Here is a 23,223-nt window from a genome sequence, read left to right as displayed (position 1 = left end):
GCCCTGCACGTCTTCATGATAGCAGATTTGAAATTCTGAAAGAATACACATAAATACATACATAGGGACCAATAGCCAAATAAAAAAGAAGGTATCAATAATTAATTGAGACAAAGCATTATGCCCCAATTCAGAACTATAGTAATACTTGGTTGCAGTTTATAGATTAGTCCCTGGGCTTAAGGAGGGCCTCTCTCAGTTAAATCTCAAGAGAACTTCCAAGTGGCGTTTGAGGAGAAAGAATACTGGCAAGACAGTGGGGATCCCTTGTGGCCAGTCTTGGCTTGAAATCCTCCTCAACCTAACCCCCAGTCTCATAGAGAAATGAGAAAGAGGGGAAAGGTCCGAGGTATATGTGTGACAACGCAAAAACAAACCTACCATCTAGCAAATGGGATCTAATTAGCATCTTGTGATCCTACCAATACGATCAGTATTTTCTATCCTAGGGAGGCTTAAAGGAGTGGGCACATGACTGTGGAAAGGAACAGAAATTTAATCCATGTTCTTTTATTTCCCATCTTTTTATCCTATTAACCTGTGAGACTTTATAGCCAAAGTCCATTTTCCATGAGAGGCCTGACTGCCTCCTTGGAGAAGGAAAACAAGGTAATATCAGGGAAGTTGGGCTCCCATGACATTTAACTCTGTTTCTTTGTGCTCCAGAACTAAAACCAATGACATTTTACTTGTGGCTCTCACAAGTTGCTAAAAGTGGGAGAAACAGGACATTAATTAAGTTAGCTTCAAGATCATACTATATCCTAGGCAATATTTAACTGCCATTCTATTTCCCATCTCAAGCTATACTCACTATATATTGGGATAATGTCTTTTAAAGTTTATGAATCTTCCCTTCTCTAATATTTATTGAGCTTAATCCCAATTTATACTGAGAAGTCATCCTCAGCTTTGGCATTTAATCAGGTTTTCTGGAGGTTACACAATGATCATTGCATGACAGCATGGCTCAAGCCACATGATGCCGGAGGTATGCTAATACCTTAAGTTTGAGTGCCCTCCCATTCAGCTTCCCCCAGAAAAATTAAACCTCATTGATAAAAAGCACCTGTTCTGGTTGTCTCAAAGTTATTACAGTCTCATAGCAAATAATTTCCCCAAATTATTCTTGGTCATTTAATTAGAAGTAGCCAGAGATTGCTTCACACAGATGTTTACTCCATTTTTATATTAGAATTGTTTATGGACATATCTATCACCCTGATTAAACTAGATATTCATTGAAAGCAAAGAATACTTTATTTATTTTGGTATTCCTCAGGGTCCTGGTGTGGTGCTTTCCATTTGGTGGGCACAAGATACACAGCTATCAAGGAGATAATGCAGGAGGTTTTCAGTTGTTAAGCTGAACTCCCCGGATTTGGTCTAATGCTTTTATTACTGGAAACTACAATCAATTTCTTGAGAACTTTGGGAATGAAATGCTTCCCCATCTGTGGTAACTTTTCATTATCATCTTGATCCATGTGATTACTGGCTCTATCGGCCATCAAAAAGATCCAGAAGGTCCAAGGGATCAGATACAGCACCACAATGATCAGAACCAGCCCCTAACCTAGTGGAGTGCCTGAGAATGATAGAAAAAGAGAAAAAAGGAGGGCTCAGCCATAAATAAGATTGCTATTGTGTGTTGTGCTTTGAAAAGAGGAATAGAAAAGCTTGAGTCATTCCAGAAATGATGCCTGATTTGATAGAACTTTCAACTCTCCAATTTATTCATTATAGAGAGCTGTGTAAAAAAATTACCCTGAAACTTAGTGGCTTAGAACAACATGTATTATCTCACAGTGTCTGTGAGTCAGGAATCCAGGTGCAGCTTAGCTGGGTCTACGGGCTCAGGATGTCTACAGGCAGTAATCAAAATGTCAGCCTGAGCTGTAGTCATCTCAAGGCTCTACTGAGGAGAGAGGTGCTTCCAAGCTCAGTCATACGGTTGTTGGCAGGATTCACCTCCTTGCTGGTTGTTGGACTGAGGGCTTCTGTTCCTTTGGGTGTTGGCCGGAGGCCACCTTCAGATCCTTGCCACTTGAGCCTCTCGACAGATTCGCTCCCAAGATGGCAGCTGGCTTCATCAGAGCAAACAAGCAGGCAGTACCAGAGAGAGCACAAATGAAACAGAAGTACCCATCTCTTTGTAAACTAATCTTGGAAGTAACATCCCGTCCTTTCTGCCATACACTATTCATTAGAATTGAGTCACTGTACTCAAGGGGAGGACATCACACAAGGGCAGGATACCAGGAGGCAGAGATAATTAGGGGCCATTTCCAAAGCTGCCTACCATATCCACATTCAAGTATAAATATGTGCCTCCACCATTTAGCCTTCTTCCGGTGCCCTAGTCCTTTCTTGCTCAGTCTTATGCTATTCAGGACCTACATCAAATACCTGGCATTCTTAATAACCACGCTGGAGCCCCTTCCACTTCCACGGCTATGGTAAGGCTAACATCACATTGCGACAGCTGTGAACCATCATGCCAGGGAGCTGTCATGCATTATTTCCTTTCAGATTTTGGAGAACTTTAACTGTTTACATGTTTTAGTCTCTGGTTCCAAGCACAGTTGTTGTTTCCATTGGAGAACAGGGTGACAAACACTGCCAAAATACAGGCTTTAACATTAATATCATGTTGATTAAGTTTTTCTTCACAAGCAAGAATGGTAGTAAAGGTCTCCTGTGAGTTTCTTTTTGCATTTTTTGATTACATTATTGCATTGCTTCTTACTCAGGGCAGAAACTCAAAAATCTCTATGCGGAAATGTGTCTCCACCAAAACGAAGATTTTATTCCAAAGCATTATCGTATAGAAAGTAATGCTTCTGATAGAGGCCTTTGTGTTTGCTTGCTCTCTTCAGCACAAATGAAATGAAGATTAATCTTACTGCAACCTAAGCCAAAAATAATACTAATGTTCCTTCTATTGCATTGCTTCCCACAGAGCCACGCAATAAAAGCCCCTAGTCCTCACGTCCTCTATGCTATCTCACAAGTGACTTAAAGGGACAGTCTGAGCTCATATTAATGCCGGCTTCCCATTGCTAGGCCACCCTTAATGATCTTCTTGTTATATATTAATTCTTCAACAACAGCTCAAAAAACAGAGAAGTAAAGGGAAGCCAACTGTGGGATATAAGGAAGGACTTGGCAAATGTCTTGACTCACCTATTGAGATTATTTTGAAAGGATAAATAATCATCACAATAAGCCAGTTCACTTCTGTACAGATCAGTCCCTTCATTGTCCCAACCTAATTAGAGTCATTTGTATTTAAGGAGATATTGATTTTGCATAATGGTTTTCCCTGGCATGACACACATGACAACATTCTCCTCACTTAACTTGGACAACAATCTTGTTGACTGATGTGCAGAAGCTCATGCTTGGGACTTTACCCCCGGCACCAAAGCCTTAAGAAGAGTTCATGTTGCTGTTCATGGTGTTATTGAATATATAAATAAACCAAGGAAATATCAGAGGGCCAAGCAAGGAAGGGCTGCATTCGTCTGACCTCGTTGGAACTGCTGTGCTGTGGGACTCTGCTGCTCAATTAAAATAAGTTTTGTTGGTTCTCCTCTTGGCTGGGCCTCCTCTGCTCACTGAATGGTAACTCTGGTCCATCCCGGGGACAGGTAAAATTGAAAAGTCTTTTTATTTCCATAGGCTTAAGCACAGGCCATTCCGAAGCTGAGCTGGAGCAGGGCTAATGCTGCGGTTGGCAGCTCATGCACGGCCCCTCCTTGACAAGCCGGCCGCTGCTCTTATCCACTTCAGCTGTCTTTTAAAAGCCTCCTTCTCACAAAAGACAGAGCTGATCTCAAGAGCCTGGGAAAATAGAAAATTCTCACACTGTGATGGGAAACACTGTCAAGACCTGAAACTGTAGTGAAGCACCAGACACCAGCGTGTACTCCCAGATAAAGGGAGGGAAGGGGTGTGTGTAGTAGAACCAAGAACAACAAAATTCAGAGACCAGGAAGCTGGAATTTAAAATGTGGCAGAAGGAACCAAGACCAACTGACTCCTCAGAGAGGATCCAGCCCATGTTCCAGTCACTTATAAACTAGGGTGTATTTTTTCTTCTCTTCTCCTCCGCCTCAAGTAGAATCGTGGGATGTGTGTGTGACCTCTAAGCCTGATACCCTCCACGTCTTTGCTAGGGATCAGAAAGTAGATTGACTTCTTTACTGGGGAAATTAATACTAAATGTGAAATGTTCAAGGTCTTGTTTCTGGTGTTCAGTTTTCTGGTTTGGGTGGGTACTCCATCCAATCAAGACCACAGCTCTGAGGAGGGAGATGTGCCACTTGAAATAGTTGGATCAGATTGTTTTAGGTATTCATCTTATATCCCTTTTGAGAGCCTGACAGTTTGCATCTATCCACCTGTGTATTTATGTAGTTCTTATCACCAAGGCACTCTGAAACTCAAACGATAATTTCTACCCATGCGAGGTGATTGGGATGCGTTGTCCCTGCTGATTGATGGAAAAAGTGAGCAAAGTCATAGGCAATGCCTTACTTTTGGACAAATGCCCTTTAAATAGATTTTTAAATTACATAAAAAGCAGGTTTCAAAAGCATATTAATATACATGACAATGTATCACACAGCAAAGAGAGTGCTTGAGCTTTCAAATGTTCTGGGACTGCATCTTCCAACAGAAATTGTGATTTCATTAGCATTTGCTACTAGCCTTCCAGAGACATTTGCCAAAGGGATGAAAGCAGCAAAAAAACACAGAAGCCCTTCCACGGGCCAGCACAAAGGTGCTAATTAGTGATAGTTTTCCTCTACGGGCAATGGCCCAGGATGCAGGACTCGTGACCATAGACCTATTTCCATTATGCCTAGGAAAACAACAAACACATTGAATGAAATGAAAATTTTACTTTGTGGAGCTTTATGTCAACTAATGGCCTCCAAAGCTACGAGAAGCTATTCTGCCGAGGATTATGAGAAGTCATTTTCTACAGAGGAAATTAGCCCCTGCCTGAATAAGGTGAGCCTGAATTTTCCAGCAGTGAGACTGGCTCAAAACAGAATTGATGAGTTGCAGAGGGAGGTAGGAGCAACATTCTTGCAATCGAAATAAAAAAAAAAAAAATTTGGTTCCCTTTAAAACGAATCTGTGCTAACTTACCTGCTCAAAACTCCTAATTTTCCTGAAGAGATTCTTCAGCGAATCAATCAATACCAGCGGGGCCCATTTATTGAATATTCTCCACTGCGCCATGCTTTCTTATCTCATTTCCTTCTCATTATAAATCTGTGAGGAAGACATTCTTATCCCCACTTTCCAGATGGGCAAGATAAGAGTCTGTGTGGTTGGATCGTTTCCCTAAAGTCACTGGAGCCTACTGTGATAAAGCCAGATCTAAGCCAAAGTCTTTGACTTGCCCAAATGCAAGTTCTTTATCCGTCTGAAAGAGGTATGGAGATAAGACTGGCCCCAGATGTTGCCCGGAGCCTAGGCGTTGTTTGAATGAATAAAACCCTCTGCAATACCGCTGAGCAATCTATAAGTAGGTTAATTAAAGAATTTATCTCTTCATTCCACCTGATACTGTGAGAGACACAGACCCAAAGAATCTTTGAAGGAGAACTGTTCATTCCATAATGATATACTGGACACCCGCGGTGTGTCAAATACTGTGCCAGCTGCTGAACCTTGGAAAGGGAAGCTTCTCAGCTCGTTTGCTCTCGCCCTGCGGCCTACGGCAGTGCTTGTGGGCAAAAGGTAGAATGGTAGAAACCCTGTTGATAGGTGAAAAGTGAATGGAGATATAAACAGAATTTGGAGAAGGAGGAAGGGTTGTGCTACTGAAGAAGACAGGAGTGGGCCTGGCTAAACCTTTGGAGAATAGATGCATGACTAACTATCCTTTGAATTTTGAAAAGGGCACATTTAGTAAAGGGCACAGAGCATGTTGTGCACTGGGAATACATTTATTCCTAAGTGATGCTTTAGGATGTAGTAGTAAAACATTGTCCCAGAAGTTTAGGTTATGCCCAGGGAGGTAGTAACAGAAGGGGTTACCGGGGCGAACCCACGAGGTTCGTTTGAAGTGGCCATCAAGGATGAGATCCATGTACTTTGTCAAGCCAACTCTAAGGGTCAGCTCAGGTACAGATTCCACTGGGCAGTCAGCAGCAGTCTGACAATGAGTGACAAGCCTTGGTTTCATGTTATTAGTTATACTCATAAGGAAAAATAAGAGAAGGTTCACAATTGGGATATCCATCACCATTGTAGGTCCACATTCAAATTAGTCTACCGGTAAATCCTAAAGCTGGTTCAAGTGTAAGGAGCTGGAAGGAGGGATATGGATTGGAGGGTGTTGAAATATGGGAAAGAAAAAAAAAATATGGGAAAGAAAAAAAAGAAATATGGGAAAGAATCCTCCAGAAGGGCCTGAAACGAGGCATGGAAGAAGCCCATTTATTTTGGTGAGACCTGTGTAAAGTTGCAGGAATGCTTTGGGTCCATTCTATTTGTGTGGGTCCTGATCTACTGAGAGCTCTCAGCTAAGAAGGGGGTCTGAACAGAATTTCCAACCATCCTCATGTCTCTCGAAAATCATAAAGCAGGCTGCTGTACATAATTCATGGAAGCTGTTAGAAGTGACCTTAGTCTCCAGTTTTCCAATATCTTATCATTTCTGGGAATTTCTAACTCATTTCCTCTCTCTTTGCACCTTCATCCCACCCTATAAGGCACACGTGAATGCACAACGTGCTCCCTCCTCATACTCTTTTCCCCCTTCACTCAACTCCCCACCTCTGAGGAGAGGACTTTAATCAGGCCTACTTTGCTATCATAACCTACCTCCTGAATTAGAGGTGTTTTCGACTCTACCCCTTCAGATTCCGTAACACAGAAGTTCAAAGGTTAGAATAGAGGAAGAATTAAAACTGATTCACAAAACCAGAATTTCTTTTGGGGAAAAGAGTAGTAAGGCAATAATCTGGAAGTGTCCATAGTAGCTTCATCCCTTTATGCAAGACATACAAGATAAATCTCAAAGCAGAAAATACAACATTTGAGACTACTCTTCTAGGCATAACTGACCCTAGTGAATCCCTGGACAATATCATGTATTAACTATTTCAGGAACTGCCTGTGGTGCTAACAGAACCAAGTAATTTCCACCTACTGGTCCTATAAGAATATAACTAAAATCATGGCGTGCCCAAACCTGGGACCATCACCATGAGAATGGTCAGTTTTAGGACCTTGGGATAACCAACACTGACATCCACAGAGGTCCTCTGACTTCAAATGTTCTAAAACAAGGCCCAGTGCACACAGGTTCCCAGGGAAAAGCAATAATCCTGGAGTCAAACTGAAGTTTCCCTGTGATTAAACAATCAGTGAGGTCATCACAGAAAACATGTGGTGAGTTACCAAGGAACTGTATTCTGTTTGCATAGAGAAGTGCTTTCCAGTGAAATGTCTGTAACTTGCTATCACTAATCTGTAAGCATATTACTTGAGATGCAGCTTGCTCTCATCCCTGATGAGACAGGAAGAAATCATCGTTTAGAGCTGTCATATAGCAACATTCTATGTTAACTTCCTTCCTTCTGCTTATTCCTTTGCTAACCTAACCAAATAAGAAGCACTCATAGTACAGTTTCCTCACGGTTCTATGGGTTCTTGAAAACCTATCTCTATTTAGTGAGTTTGCTTCCTCATCCATGGTGCCAGAGTGTGGATGAGTAATATCAACCAGGTTACATCTCCTCAAAATGAAAGCAAGTTCTCACTCCAGCTCCAAAGGAGACACTGAAATTCATTCACTCCTTTGGCAAATATTTGGTAATGCCTTCTATAAATATTGTGCCGTATCCTCAACATGAGATATGGTGATGAGCAGATACACGATACTCATGCCACTTAGCCTCATTAGACTTAGAGGCCAGCTAGGAAGACAACCTCTGAGTAGTTATGAGCTCTGATTATCATCAGGTAAAAGCCAAAGGTCAGGGTGTACAGAATTAGTCTGGGAGCTTAGAAAGTCTTCTGCTCCCTCTTCCCTCAAAGGAATATCTGTGTAAATTGAACTTAAATGAAGACTATGAAGTTGGGCAAGAGGGTTCTAGGCAGAAGGTCTAGCATGTTGTCCTTTTGTGAGGATTTCACTCCTCTGCAGTGATTCCTTTTGAGCAACGCCGAAGGTTTATCAGCAAGGGATAGGGGACAGGGGAGTTGGAGAACTCTATCTCAAGGCGACTGGGATGCATATGTCAAATGAAATCCTTGTCAATAACTTTCCCTTTGTACCTTAATTAATGTGTGTCGAACACTTCTCTATCTCCTGCTCAGATCTCTGTCCGTGTTCAACAATTCTGGGTAGCTTCCAAAATGGTGATAGGCGGACTTCTGACAAAAATAGTTGTTTTTTCTTTTTTTTTTCTTTTCTCTTCCATTAGCCATGGCCTCTTGCCATGTTGAGTCTCACAAATGGACACAAACCAATCAATCACCCTTATAAAAATGTCAAAATTCATCCTTCCCTACTGTGAAATGAATACACTGACCTTAACACAAATGTAGAAATAAATTTTAAAAAAAAAAATCTATCCCCACAATGGACCCCTGGCTGCCACACACAGATTTCCACACATTTCAGTTTGACAAGGCTGACATTGCTGAGAAGAATTTCTTCCCTTTTTTTGTTAAGCTGGCAGCAGATAAATATTCCCCCAAATTTACTAATAAGAACTTATTTACATAGAGGCTGTGTCTGTCAAGAAGGATAGATAGGAAGAGCCATTATCTGTCCAGAAGGAAGAAATGAGAAAAGGATGAATCTAACATCGTGAAGGGGGTAAGGGACACTCATTTCATATGGTCTTTAAAAACAACAAAACAGTGAATTTTCTCAATTTACAGACCATTCAATATTTAACTGTTCCACTCAGTGTCAACGTCTAGTTGAGGCAGCATAGCTCTGAACTTGGCAGATGTCAGCTCCAGGCCTGACTCTGTCACTGGCCAACTCTGCGACCTTGAGCAGGTCAGTTAATAATCTCTCAAACTCTCAAGTTCATCATCTGTAAAACAGTCCTACCTCGGAGAGTGCTGCAGTGAACATCTCTTTTCTTCACCAGCCCGGGCATCCATTTCTACTCTTTTGGTAACAGACCTTTAATTATCTTTGGAGGAGCAGTCTTTCCACCCTCCAGACCTGTAGTTTTGGGGGATGTCCTCACCTCAGGCTCTTGGGATGGGGTGTGGGATCTGCACCTGGACTCTTAGAGCACTGCAACCCTTGGCCATGGGAGCTGCTGCAAAGTCATGCAAGGCTGGGACAATGAAACTCCTACTAAATATATTTTAGGCAAATATTGTGGAAAGTGATCTCTGGGTGCTCGAGTAACTGAGCTGATAGGAATTAGACCCAAAGCTGCTGGAATCCTTGGAGAAAGCTTGCTTAAGAATGAACCTGACATATAAAAAAAAAAAAAAAAAAAAAAAAAAAGAATGAACCTGACAGAGACAGTAAGAGATGGGAGGTAGAGGGAGACAGATTTAAATACTGAGTCTTGCCATAGCTCTGTATTTTTTGGTTCTATCAGTCAATAATTTCTCTTTTTTGCACTGAGCTGTTTGAATCAGATTTCTGAGAATTTTCCTCGAAATAAGGATAATTTATACAAGATTTTTTAGTATATCCGAAGAGCTCCCTAAATGTGTCATGCATTGTGTTGCATGCATATGTATCTGCATGTAGTATGCGTGTTTGTATTTGTATAGGTTGCTCCCTGTAGCACCTGAAAGTTGACCAAAGAGACAAGAATCAGAAAAAATAGGCAAAGCTTCTTCCAGCCATGGCTCTGCCCACAGCTAACAGATCACTTTTCACAACTTCTCATTCACTTCTTTATACAATCTGACCACTGTTACTTGCAACACTGGAATTTAGGAAGAGAGAGAAAAAAAAAAAAGGAAGGAAGGAAGAAGACAGGGAGACAAGACAGCAGGGAAGGAGAGAGGAAGGACATACCAGGCGGTGTTAAGATTTTAAAGGAAGTGTGATTGTCTTGGGGGCTTCTGGTCTCAAGTTGTGTTCTCCCCAGGATCCTATGGTTACTCTGGACCCCAGCACACTCTATCTGTGCTCCATTTCCTCTATGAAAGTCTGTTTTCAGATAAAAAATGATAACCTGAATCTGTTCAGGAACAAGGAACTGGTAATTGCTTACAGTTACTGTTTTCCTGGGGATTTGTATAAAACCAAAAACAAAAGTAACATGTTTGGGTGTCAAGGACAAAGGAGCTACTGATTGTGGAGTACCTACTGTGTGCTGGGCAGTTTACATATCTTATGCAATTCTCAGAACTATTGATGTGAGGTAGGCATTAAACACATTTTACAGATGGGGAAATAGGCTCAGAAGAGTTCAAACACTTGCCCAAAGCCACAGAACGCAAAAGAGATGAATCTGGAATGGAATCTCTGTTTAACTGACCCCAAAGCCCATGGTTTTGTTTACAGTTTTTCCTGCTGACTCTGGGATCCTGACTGTCACTGACACATCACAGTCTTTCTGGCCAGGGAGGCAGGAAACAGGATTCAAAGAGATCGAGCCAGCATCAGGATGAGTTGGTGGTAGGGCAAAGGGCAGCAGAGTGACAAAGTAGATTTTATCTGAGAAGACGAATTTTTAAATCCAATCACAGAAACCACCACAGCACTTTTTATTTTTTTAACTTCAGTTAAACGGGTTTTCTAAACTGCATACCAGCACCTAATCAGTTTGGTCCCTTTCTTTCTCTTTCCCTTTAATTTTATTTTAGGTTCACGACTTGTGTGGTTGGCTGGGGGGGCCGGGGAGGGTGAATTCTCTATACTCTGTGGTTTCCTCTCTGCCATTCTCTGCTTTCTCACATTGTAGTCTTAATTTGATCAGCAGTTATGAAAAGGAAACATTAATCCTGGGGAAAGGGACATTGTTCGTGGCCAGACAGTTTCAGTATTGCTTCTACCATGAAGCATTTTGTGCTCGGATATGAGTTTCGCCCCTTGGGATGCTGTAACTCCTTGACATGAGAACAGAAAGAGGGAATCAAGTTGCTAAGAAGTGGACAGATGACACCTGGTCCTGGGAAGGCCTGTCAGAGATTGTAGCAAATTTTAAATCCCAGTTGAGCCCCTGGGCGAGAGGGGCCCAGAAGAAGCTGCAGTAGTTGTATATGGTCACAGGGGTGCCGGTAGGGAGGGGCACCTAGACAAGGATGAGGAAAGGAGGACAAGGAAACATGAGCTCCTGCCATCCACTGTGATAGGCCAGTCTCCCATGCCGGGGAGTGTAAGCCTAAGGAATTTATTAATTATGATTGTGGCTATCATTTACATAGTGCCTAGTAGATCCAAGGTATCTTTCTAAGTGTTTCACTTGGTGACTTAGTGTTTCACTAAGTGACTACATCATCTTTATCCTTGCAGGAACCACAGAGGTAGATATTATAATGACAGATGAGGAAAATGAGGCTTAAGGCTTAAGCAACATGTGCAGGACTTGCCATGTTCTTAATCACCATGCTGTACCATCTCCTGAGTGTCTATTATGTACCAGGCCTTGGGCTAAGCTCCAAGGATACAGCCACGAATAAAAAAAGGTCAGAGAAATCTCAGACTAGTGGAGGAAGGAGGAAAATGAACTAATTATATAAGGACAGTATATAGCACAGTGCCCAGCCCATGAAAAGACATGAAGTAGATATTTATTGAATGGATGGATGGATGGATGGATGGATGGGATGGGTGGGTGGATGGGTGGAAGGGTGGATGGGTGGAGTATGTAGGATGATAGCTACACAGGCAGAGATAAGCATGGGGTGCTGTGGGAACATAGAGAAGGAACCAAACTCACGTAAACTAGGCAATGCTTGAGCTGACTTTTGAGCTGAGGCAGAAGTTCACTAGATATTGACAACCACCGTATGAGAGTGATGCTATATTGTGATCTCACCATCACCTTGCTCCAGCAAAGCAACCGTGAGCTTTTCCCATTATCCAGGAACCAGAGACTCTAGAGCAAAGACTACATCCCAACCCACTAAGTCTCCATTCACTCTCCTTCCCAGGGTAGCCTTTCTCTGACTTTGGTTTTCTCCTTTCTCTTCAGTACAGGTGGCCTAGCTCCCAGAAGAGATCTATATTGCTGATGAACCAGATAGCGGCATTTTTTTGACTGAGGATCATTAGCATTTTAAAATCAGAATTTTAAGTTTCAGGACCCCATAAATATCTCAAGAATCAGAACCACAATTAACAAAGCCACAGTAGCAGCATAAAATCTTACTTATGTTATATAGTACTTTATAATATCCAGTGGTATCTCAATGTGCATTATTTAATTATAGATCTTAGCCCTGGAAGAGACAAAACAAATCATCCTTCTACCATTTGACATAGATGGGATTCATGCTCAGAAGAGATGAGATAAAGTATCTGTGATCACTTCTATGTGCTGGTTCAATACTGGCTATTGAACATCCTTATCTCATTGAGACTCATGGTAGCCTAGTAAGTAGGAGTTTGTGTTCCCATGTTTGCCACTAAATAAATTGAAGCTCAAAGAGGTTAAGCAACTTATCTGTGGGCCCTGAGGTAGTAAATTGGAAAGCTAGGACTGCAAGCCAATTTTTCTCACCCTCAGTGCAGTGCTCTTTGCATTTTAATATCTTGCTTCCTCATTTCTGAAGAGATTCAGAGAGAGGACTAGTGACCGAGAATCATAACTCCTTAAAGGGTTTTTTCATAGGTTATTACAAATGTTAAGCATCTCTGAAGTCATTGCTCCACAGACCACCCGAACCCAAAGGACTCTGACTATAAAACAGGTGTGCCTGGGCCAAGGGGCAGCTTTGGAGAAAACTGTGACAGATTCAAAGTTTCAGTGTTGGTCTTGGTCTCTTCAATTATCTTTCAGGACTATATTCTCTTCCATTTTTGTCTTTTGACACTCCTTCATCCCATTTAATATTATCTTGTTCCCTATTCCATATCCCAGGTGTTTTAAATAACCATATGGTTCTTAGGAAGTACGTGTGTATGTGTGTGTTGGGTCCACCCAACACTGATTAATGCTTATTAATGAACTCATTAATCTTCTTAAAATCATACCACATATGAAAGTAGCACCCACTGCCACTTGCCAGTTATATCATAAGAACCATCCACAGCCAATCAATCTGATGTCTCACCCTGGGAGCAAAAGTACCCTGAATGTCAAGACGCCAGTTACAAGTATGCTGGCAGCAACTGGACTCTGGTTGCATTTGCAATGTAGAAATGCTGCTCCCCAAGAGCTGGGACAAATGGAAGCAGAGAGGGAACACTGGGCTCAGAAATGTCCCGATGGGTTGGAGTGTCTTCCTTAGTCCCTGTAATAAAAATGGTGGCACCCACTCTCAAAGGCAAGGGGAAGCTGTGCACCTGCCAATCTAAGGGAAGAAGAATGAGGGATAAGACCAGGGGAGTTGTAGGAAGTCACAGATCTGGTCCAGGCAAAAGGAAGTCATGGGAAGCCTAGAGCAGGAGAGAAGCACAATTAGATTTGTGCTCTTAAAAGGTCTGTGGCGTCAGTATGACATTAGAGCACAGAGAACCAAGGGAGGATGAAAGACCAGTTAAGAGCCAGTGCCACAGTAGCTCAGATTAAAGATCAGGGGAATGTGAACCAAGACTGCAGCAAGAGAGACTGAAAGAATAGGAGCCTCAGAGACGGTAAGGAGAGGGTCTTACCCTAGATGAGGCCTTAGGGGTAAGACTGAATGAGGGCTCTCAGCTCCAGAGAAAGGAAAGTGGAAACCACCATCCATCGGCGAAACAGGCCCCACAGCACCTCTGAGTTCTGAGTGACTTCACCAATTGCCTGGTGTTTGCAAGCAGGTCTGTGAATGCCAGTCTGAGGCAGGAGGGAGATCGCTGGTGTCAAACTGGTTTTCTTTGCTATCCTGTCCTGATGATGTTAACACCTCTGGTCTCGTAGGACAACCTAGGGCATTTTCATTGCCATGTCTGGTCAGAGCTTCTGATTTATGTCCTGTCAAGAAGATCTATTTCCTCAGTAATAGTCAAGTTTCCACTGGTGATTTCCTTCCCCTCGGGACCTGAGATTGCAGCTAGCTCTGCTGCCTCCTGGGGCACATCACCTAAATGTTCCCTTGGAAATTGCTCCTGTAAATATTCTCAATCAAAACCCAATAAAATGTCTGGGAGCTTGTACTACCCTGAAGGCTGGGAATTGTACTAAAATCATATTCCAGAATATCAAGCAAAAGGCCCAACTCCGGCCCCATTCCAACAATACAGATCTTGGGAATTATAGCTGAGCCTTAATCAACTGAAGACACACTTCGTTGTTGAATGAAGAACATTTATCTGTAATGTTGAGAGGTTTAGAAACACAGCACATGTTAGACACGCTAAAATTGTATTGAGAATAAGGGGGTGGTTTGTGAAAAATTATCATTCAGAGAATTTCTTCCTTTACTAGGACTTTTTAAAAATTCCATCTTATACTTTATACAACAGAACCTCTCAAAAGCAGATGTTCCTAAAAAGCCAATGCTTCCAAATGTGATATTTTTTAACCTTCTAGTGGTATATTAATTAGAGAACGGTCTACACGGCTGTAACAGAGAATACCAAGCAATTGCTCAAGCAAAATAAAAGGTCTATTTATTTCTTGGGGTATAATGAGCACGAGCTGGTGGGTGATCCACGCATCAGTTGGAGAAGGGATTTTTTTTTTCTGCTTTGCTGATCTCTCATGCCCTCAGATACTGTTGACAAACATGGCTAAGGCATTATTTTTGTGTTTCAGCTCATGGAAAGGAAGAAGAGGAGGTAAGCAGACTTCTTCCCGAAGATGGGACCTAGAAGTTGTCCATATCAATTCTATTCACATCCCTGTTGGCCAGAGCTTAGTTTGTGGCAATCCCTGGTTGCCAGGGAGCTGGGGCACATGGCTGCTCACTAGATAGCCAAGTGCCCCCATCAAAAGTACGGGACATTGGGTAACTTTGGCAACAGTTCTACTAAAGGGCTTTCTTCCTTAACATTACCTGGTGAGCCTTTTCCCCTGTGCTCTGGCCACACTAAATTTCTTGAGATTCTGGACATCTCCCTGATGTCTCATATCTCTATGCTAGGGTATGCAGCTCTTGCTCCCAGGAGTACACCTGTCAGCCAGCTTAACTCTTGCTCATCCTGCAAAGCCGATGTCAACTGTCACGTCTTGCATGTATGAAGAACTCCTCTGTGCTGTTAGTTCTCTCAGGGACTAGGAGGTGTTTAGGAGATACCACACCTAACAGAGCAATAATGTGCAGTATAATGCAATTTCTGCATCTGCCTCTAGACCAGGAGTTTCCCAAGTCAGGCCACACTTTACAACGGAGTCTTACTGCAAACCAATTTCATTAGAATCTCTGGGGCCAGGACCTAGGCATCAGGGTCATAAAATATTTCCCCAGTTGATCTGATGTGCAGTTAAGATTGGAACTAGCTTACAGGCAGAAATTTTATCTCTGGACTATTCCTACTTCAGGCAGCAGCTGGCGTCCTATTGACGTTCAATAAATATCTAGCGAATGAACAAATGAATGAATGAAGAATGACTTTCTGCAGAGCAGTGAAACTCGACCCCAAACAAGAATTAACAATTCATATCATTTTCTTGAACACAGAATATTAGCACCAGAAGGGACCTTCGTGATGACAGAGATTCATCACGCCTGACAGATGAGGAAACTACAAGGCTAGAAGATCTCCGGGTAAGCTCACGGCGGAGGCAGGCCTCTGGGCTTCTGGATGCCAGCTTGTCAGATGTCACACCAAAGATGACTTAGTTTTATGAATCTACCCACAACTTTGAACACAGAAGAATCCCTCTTGCTTCTAGGGCTGAGCTCTAGCTACTAGACCCCAGTGAATCGAAATAGAAACATTTGCCATTCTCTGGGTTTGTGATCATTTTAGGCTAGCTCTTCATTGTTTGGAATCTGCTTGTTATACCATTTTACTACATAATGAAGACAAATGTCCACAGTTTAGCTACAGATTTGGTTAATGACAAGATATATAATAATACAAGATAATAGGGCCAGGCCATTGCTTTCTAATTAAATATTTTTGTCAGATTCTTTCCCTCATTAATCTTCTTTTATTTGCGATGCTTTATGGCTATTTTGCCTTCCACCTTAAGTATATGTACACATGTAGTTTTAAGAACTGAAATAGTCTCCTGGTTTTTATGGGAATTGGGCTTTCTGCTCCCTGCATCTGTTTATGTGCAGACGTGTCATTGAGTTTAGGAGGGAAGACATCACACGTAACCCAGACAAGGCCTCTAATTGGTATGCTAGCCCACACAAAGCTATCTGATTGCATTCAGTAACTGGCAGGGACAGAAAGCATTTCCAAGGGAAATAATATCTCACTGTGAATCTGGGAATATCTCTGTAAGAACTGAACAGTAAACACCAGCCTTAATTTTAACATCTCACATTATGCAAATTTTTCAAAGGATGAGGTCTCTGATATTCAAGCCCACCCCACAGGACAGCGGAGTTACATTAGATTGCCGTGGGAGTCGGAGTCAAATTTCCAAGACTTTTAGAGCAGAGGCATTTCCAGAGCATCCTTTTCTCTCATAAGCAAAAGTATTTACCTATTAAGAACTGTTGAAGGCTGAGACTTCCACTGGCTATCTGGCTGCCGGCAACAACCCCTTTTAGGTCGAGCTTTAATGGGGCAGTATTTAGGTACTAATAGCCCTTAAAAGCTGCAAGGTGCAAATGTGAAACGATGAAATCCAGACCGCAATGGCCATTTGCAGAATGATCCTTGCAAAGCCGCTGAGAGATTTGGCGGTTGATGAGGCATCTCCATCAAAATGTGCTCCCAGGAATGCGTTCTCTGTGATACCTGTTTCATTTAATGGTGATCATTCTCACCCTCCACCCCCCTTCCCACAACTAAAGATGATTACTCTGACAGCAAGCTGTGTATCACCCATCATTTTCTGTCAATTTTCTTGCCTCTGGAAAGGATTCTGTTTGGGTTCTTAGATTAATTCTCTAGGCAAAACATTCGCCTCCTATTCTTGCTATTTCTGTTCAAAATAGGTATCCTGGGAGAGTTCACTGAGCAAACAAAACTTAGGCTACGATTTAAACCCAACACACCAATTACAAGTTTTTTTAGGGGGATGGGGCAGTAGAAGGGGGGCTCAAGGGTAACTTTCCTACTGAAGCCCACGTGAGACATGGGGCACCGCATGGGTTCAGCCACACTGCTCTAGTAGCTGAGCAGGAGAACTGCTGTTGATCCACTATCCAATAATCTAAATTGATCACCCATCAATGTCTGAGGCACTGGTTGTATGTATCTGAGGGACATTTATTGCCTAAGAGTAAAAAGAATATGATAATGACACACTAGGCATACAACCATTAGCAAGGGGGTCTTACTAACCAATTAGTGGTCAGCCTTCTCTGATGCCACTGAAGTAGCCCCAGTACACCTTCCAAATTATTTCTTAGGACCAAATCCCTGGGATTAGAGGATTTCACATACTGTTCTTTGTGGCTTTTCTTCCTAATGCTGAGTGCACTCAACATCTATAAAGATGATGAATCCTCATGCCCAAGACTTCATCCCTTCTCAGCTGAGCTGGGGAAACATCTTGACCTATGCAAAAGATATTGAGCGATGAGGGCAGATGTGACATTTAGAGGGACGATGAAGAGGGCCAAAGGCAATTGGAGATGGAATCTGGCCTTATTTCAAAAAGGAGACCAATTTCACTGCAAAACCCTCATCTCTTAATCGATGGGGCTCCTAGGAGGGTGCCCTGCTTCCTTTCCTCCTCCTGCAAAGGAGGAATTTATTTCCCAAATAAAAGTTTTGGGAAAATCTAGCTCTGAGAAACATGCAGAAGATTTTTTGGGTGGTGGTGTCAGACCATGGGTTAGTTACATTTATAATACATTAAGCGCTTGTTAGGATACATGCAGGGATGTAGAGGGTTACAGATAAAAACAGAAATGTATTGTCAAGGAGAAGACTCAGTGTGGATGGTGTTTGGAAACGGCGAGGCTTCACACACTAATGTGGGCAGCTGGAGGTATGCTGGGCTTAAGTTAAGAGCCACTTTCAAATCGTGGCCATAATCTTCCCGAAATCCAGACTGGGGGTTTCAGAACGATGAAGAATCCATTCTGCATCCCATGATAACTCTAGGATCAATGGTAGAACATTTTTCCACAGGCCAAAACATAGGCAGGGCAAAATTTCATCTCAACAGTGTGTCTGACTCCTGAGTCCTCATGAAAGGAGAGGAATTCTGACCCCCACCCCCCGCCCCGCCAAAAAAAAGTTGAGTTCTTGTCCTTCTTCCTTCCATCCCCACACCATTCCCTGGGAAATTATCTTGGTAAAAGGTTATGTTCCTCATTCTTCTACTCCTCTTTTAGACAGTCCCTCAGCAATCATAAAAGGGCTCTGAAGAAGCCGACTGAAGAACCTATGCAGCTCACAGTAACTACCATCATCATAGGCCCTCTCTTCTGCAGAACACCCACAGATACCGGGTGATCTTGTGTCCTACTGAAGAGAACCTGTGGGAAGCGCTGGACTACCACAGAGATGCCTTCACCTGTCATTATGCTGCTGCCCGCTTGGGAAAGCTCTGGTTCCTCCCTACTCTCTCCCATCTCATTATTCTCTGCTCCACTTCCCTTGGTCTTTTGGATTCTTTACATCTCCACTCCACTGACTACTCCATATTTTACCTTGTGGTCTTAGTGTTCTTATTTATGTGCCCCCCACTTTTTTTCATTATGACTTTGTCACCTCTCAAACCTAGATTTCTTTTTTCATTCCCTTTAACCTCTGCTCCAGATCAGAGTTTCCTTCCCAAGCAAGTTTAAGGGCCCCAATAATAAGGCAAGTTGGTCTTCAGCTACTTAATTACCTTTTACCGCCTCTGCCAACCACACTTTGTTCTTTCTCTAAGGACCTTCCTGCCTTAAAATAGTGTTCTCTCTGTGTACCAGTTTGTATGTGTATGCATTGTTTTTAAAATCGAAGTAGAGTTGATACACGGTATGTCCTCACATTTTTCTTAATATTTTTGCACCGTGACTCTTTTGCCTTTTTAGCATGTTTTATCTTTATTTTTTCCATTCAAAAAATTGTGCAGTGACTATTTTTGTCTCCACATTATGTGCTTGCCTTTCAAAAATTTTATAGTACAATGTCACATACTTGTAAATAAATTGTTGTAATAAAGCCCTCCACATATTTGTTTACTTGTGATATTTGATTTAGCTGGTATCCTATCAAGAAGTCCTACCCATATTTCTCTAATCCTTTTAAATGAAATCTAAAATGGCTTCCCATATTTCTTTGTATTCATGTAAATTATTTGATGCCTCATAAATTGTAAAATCTTTATTGTTCTGCCCAAGAACGCTCAATTTAAAAAAGCCCCTCAAGGCATTTTGTTTTCTTTCTGAAGTCCACATTACACAACAATATATGCCAGATCACCTCCAGTTTCTGAAGTTCTTAGTAATCACACAATCTGTTGTCAGAGTCATTCTTTATGACAGTGTTTTCTTTCCATGTGCATTTGGCATCTGTTTTTTGCACAACAGTATACAGCTTTGAGGGGGACCAGAGAGAATTCTTTTTTTTTTTCTAGATTGCCTTTAAGACTTATAAAAAGAAAATTATGTAATAGCTACCATTTATGGAGCATTTGCTATGTACTGCCAAGCTCTCCAAGCTTTACATGTCTCATTGAATTCCTTGTAGTATAGACATCTTTATCCCCATGTATAGTCGAGACAGCAGAGTTTCATGGAGAAAAAGCAATTTGTCTAAGGTTATATAGCTCCTGAAAGTGGGATTTGAACCCAGTTTTACCTGAGTCTGAAGTCTCTTACCTATTAAGCAAGACTGCTGTAGCTTTAACAGAAAACCTTGAGTTTTCTCCACTACCATGTGTCAAAACCACAATGTCAGGACTCTATCAGTGATGGAACAGTGTGGGGAACAAAGACCTGGAGACTACATATGACCACCAATGGCAGACATTGGTCCAAAGATTTCTCTATATCCTGTAAGTGGGAGCAAGTTAGGTTAGATCCTTAAAGCATAGTATTCAACAAACATGGACATGGGCTACATGGTGGCCCAAGCTGGTGGTCAAATCTCTCTCTCCTTCTCTCTCTGTCTTTCTCAGACACACACACACACACACACACACACACACACACACACAGGAGGGGCTAGGCTTATTGAATTACATAACCAGAAGTCAATAATAGACTTGGCTCCAAGCATGGATGACTTCTTAAACAGTATATAAATTGTGGTAAGGATGCTTCTTTCATCTCTTGACACAACTCTTCCTAATTTGGCTTCATTCTCAGGCATGTTTATTCTCTTGTGGTAGCAGGATGGCCACTAGCAGCTACAGGCTTACACTGAACTAGCTTAGCATTCCTAGTGGAAAAGAACTTTTTTTCCCTACTGACTTGATGCAAATCCTGTGATTCACTGGGGAATATGTGGGGAGTGTGAATGATGTGTTTTTCTATTAACTAAGCAGTTATTCTGACCAGAGGATATTCATCCCTGGGCCCTGGGGCTAGAGGAAAGAAAGGAGTGTTGTTAGCCCAATCAGTATCACATGAACTGAGAATAGGGAATAGATATTTCTGAAAGAAGATAAGATGGATTCCAGGTACTCATGACCAACAAATGTCACTACTCTTACAAGATGGCAGAGACCTACAGAGCTGAGGCACATGAGCACCAAGGTTGACTCAATACCTGAGCTGCTGAACTAAGTTTCTTAGACTCCAAGTGGCTAAGGACAAGATTAGTCACTTAGTTCTCCCAGGGAGTCATTTATCTCTACTAGCAAAGAACAAAGAATTATAAGAGCAAGGAGCCAGACATTCATTCACTTATACATTCATTTATCCTGCAAACATATGTCCATTCATCCTGCCATTAAACGTTGATGTGACAAACACTGTGATAGGTACTGGGGATGGAGATGAGTCCCAGTACTTTCCGTAAAGAATTCAGTCTAGAAGGAGCAAGACAGAAGGGTCAATCAATATCTGTAACACAAGGAGTTAAGAACAATATTCCATTTTCTCCCAATAGCCCCTTCTGGTAGCAATGCCCTTAGTCTGAAAAGAATTTTCTACAGAGAAAGCAAGCATAGCTCATGCATTAGAAAAACGTCATAATCAATCATGTGCCTGCTTCACTTATTAGGAGTCTATTTGTTCTCTCTGGGATTCTAACAAGAGTCTTCCTTCTTCTTAAGGAATTCTAAATCTATCCATAGCTAATTTTCTCTACAAGTGAATTAGAAACAGGGCACAAATGACCCCCAAATCATTTTTTAATGAATAGCAAAATAGAGTTTGGCTTAGATCCAATACTGGCTTCCTCGCTTATTTGATATGAAGCCAGAGGTAAGGCACTTAACATCTCTAGGCTTCTGTTTCTGCATCTGTAAAATGGGGTTGTTAATAGCATGGAGGATTGTTGTGAGAATTACATGAACTATTGCATGTCAAGCTCTTTGCAAGGCACATGGCTTACAGTGAGTGTGTATCAATTGATAATAGTTGTGATCGTATTCTATATGCTATTATTATTATTATTAGATTACTAAATTGAAGATCGGAGAAGGCTAGTGGCTTGCCAAATTTCCCCCAGCCTGTTAATGGCAGGGTCAGGGCTCAGAACCAGTTTTCCTGACTGTTTCATGAGGGATCTTACCCTGACATCACCAGGTTTAACCGTCACGCAGTCTACGATGCCAATTATGCTTGGCTCAGACTAGTCCCAAGATCATTTCTATTCCCTCAGCACATACCTGCTGGGAGGGCGAATATGGCATTGACAAGAATAATCACATTTGACACTTGTAGAATATTTTATACTTTTCAAAGCCCTCTTGCATATGTTACCTCATGTGGGATTAAACATTTGCCATGGGTACTCCATTCATGGATAATCAGAGTTGGAGTTTTATGCTCGTTATGAGATTTGACTTCAGCTTGCTTCCTGGGAGATCCACAAATTGGTTTACTTAGTGTAAGATGCATTCATCGCCACCAGTTTTTAGGGAACTTAGGTCAGCCAAAATTGGGAGTTTGGTTTGTATGTCTTAGGGAAAAATGGGTTTTACAGGGATTTGTTTTGTAGAGGTTGGGGGCAGGGGTGGTGGCAGAGAAGAGCATAGGGATGTGATGTAGAGTTTAAGCTATTGCCAGTGGCCTGACAGGCACTTCTAGGAGGTAAGGATGGCTCCTCAGAATACCGAGGGCTCAGGCTGAGTGAGAGGCATACATGGCCCATCCCAGAAGGATGGGAATTGGCACAGCACCCACTGTCTGCAGTCTTCATGTGAGGCAATGTGTATAAGGCTCTCGGAACTGTACCTGTCACTTAACAAAATGGCAGTTTGAGGATAAAAGCGAGGGCTTCTGAGTCAGACAAATTTGAGTTCCAATACCTACTCTGCTGTCTGCCAATCAGTAACCTTAAGCAAGTCATTTAGTTTCTCTGGTCCTCAATTTCCTTATGTCTTAAGTGGTTATTGGGGTATATACCTCATAATATTGTGATGCAGATAAAATGGATTAATATAGGGCATGTAGGAAGTGTATAAAAATGACAAATATTGTTAATATTAGTTTATCATTAGTAGTGGTAGTAGTAGTAGTAGTTACTCTTTAAGCAGTTCTGAAAGCTGAGTTTGGAGCTCTTTAAGAGAGTGTGCCTCATTCCTGCTAGTAGAGAGCTCTGCAGAGGCCCAGCTGGAAGCTGCCCTCAGGGATGATGCTCAGGGTGGGCTCTCTGACCCGATAAAACCTAAGAGGTCTGGAGGTCAGTGCTGTTGCCAGGAGAATGGTTCATGGCCACTAGTACATGCCGTTACTGAAGGAAGCTATCTTCAGCAGTCCCACACTAAATGGGAGCCCCCCGAGGACAGGCATGGTACTATGCCTGAGATATCCTAGGCACAGGAGGTCCATGAACAAGGCTTGCTTTTGGGAGCTGCCACAATTGTCACTGGGAGACCCTCTTGGAGCTGGGTCTTTTTGGAATCTCTTCTATAAAAAGCCACTGTAGGGGTGCCT

At 42.1% G+C, this 23,223-nt stretch overlaps 1 long non-coding RNA gene across 3 annotated transcripts in view; it reads left to right on the top strand.

Moving 5' to 3' along the window:
* The window catches only part of LOC140602926 (uncharacterized), an 80,625-nt gene extending 61,277 nt beyond the window's left edge, over positions 1-19,348 (top strand). For 2 of the 3 annotated variants that reach the window (XR_012005931.1, XR_012005932.1), the window contains 3 exons: positions 14,865-14,887; positions 15,730-15,816; positions 18,520-19,348. This is a non-coding gene — a long non-coding RNA (uncharacterized lncRNA). The remainder of the gene's footprint in view (positions 1-14,864; positions 14,888-15,729; positions 15,817-18,519) is intronic. The other variant, XR_012005930.1, reaches the window with a different exon arrangement.
* Positions 19,349-23,223: the final 3,875 nt, after the last annotated feature.

The sequence above is a fragment of the Canis lupus genome, chromosome 13 (genome assembly GCF_048164855.1).
Source record: "Canis lupus baileyi chromosome 13, mCanLup2.hap1, whole genome shotgun sequence".
NCBI classification, from domain to species: Eukaryota; Metazoa; Chordata; class Mammalia; order Carnivora; family Canidae; genus Canis; species Canis lupus.
Note: the sequence above shows the minus strand (reverse complement) of the source record. Positions and strands in the feature narration are given on the sequence as shown.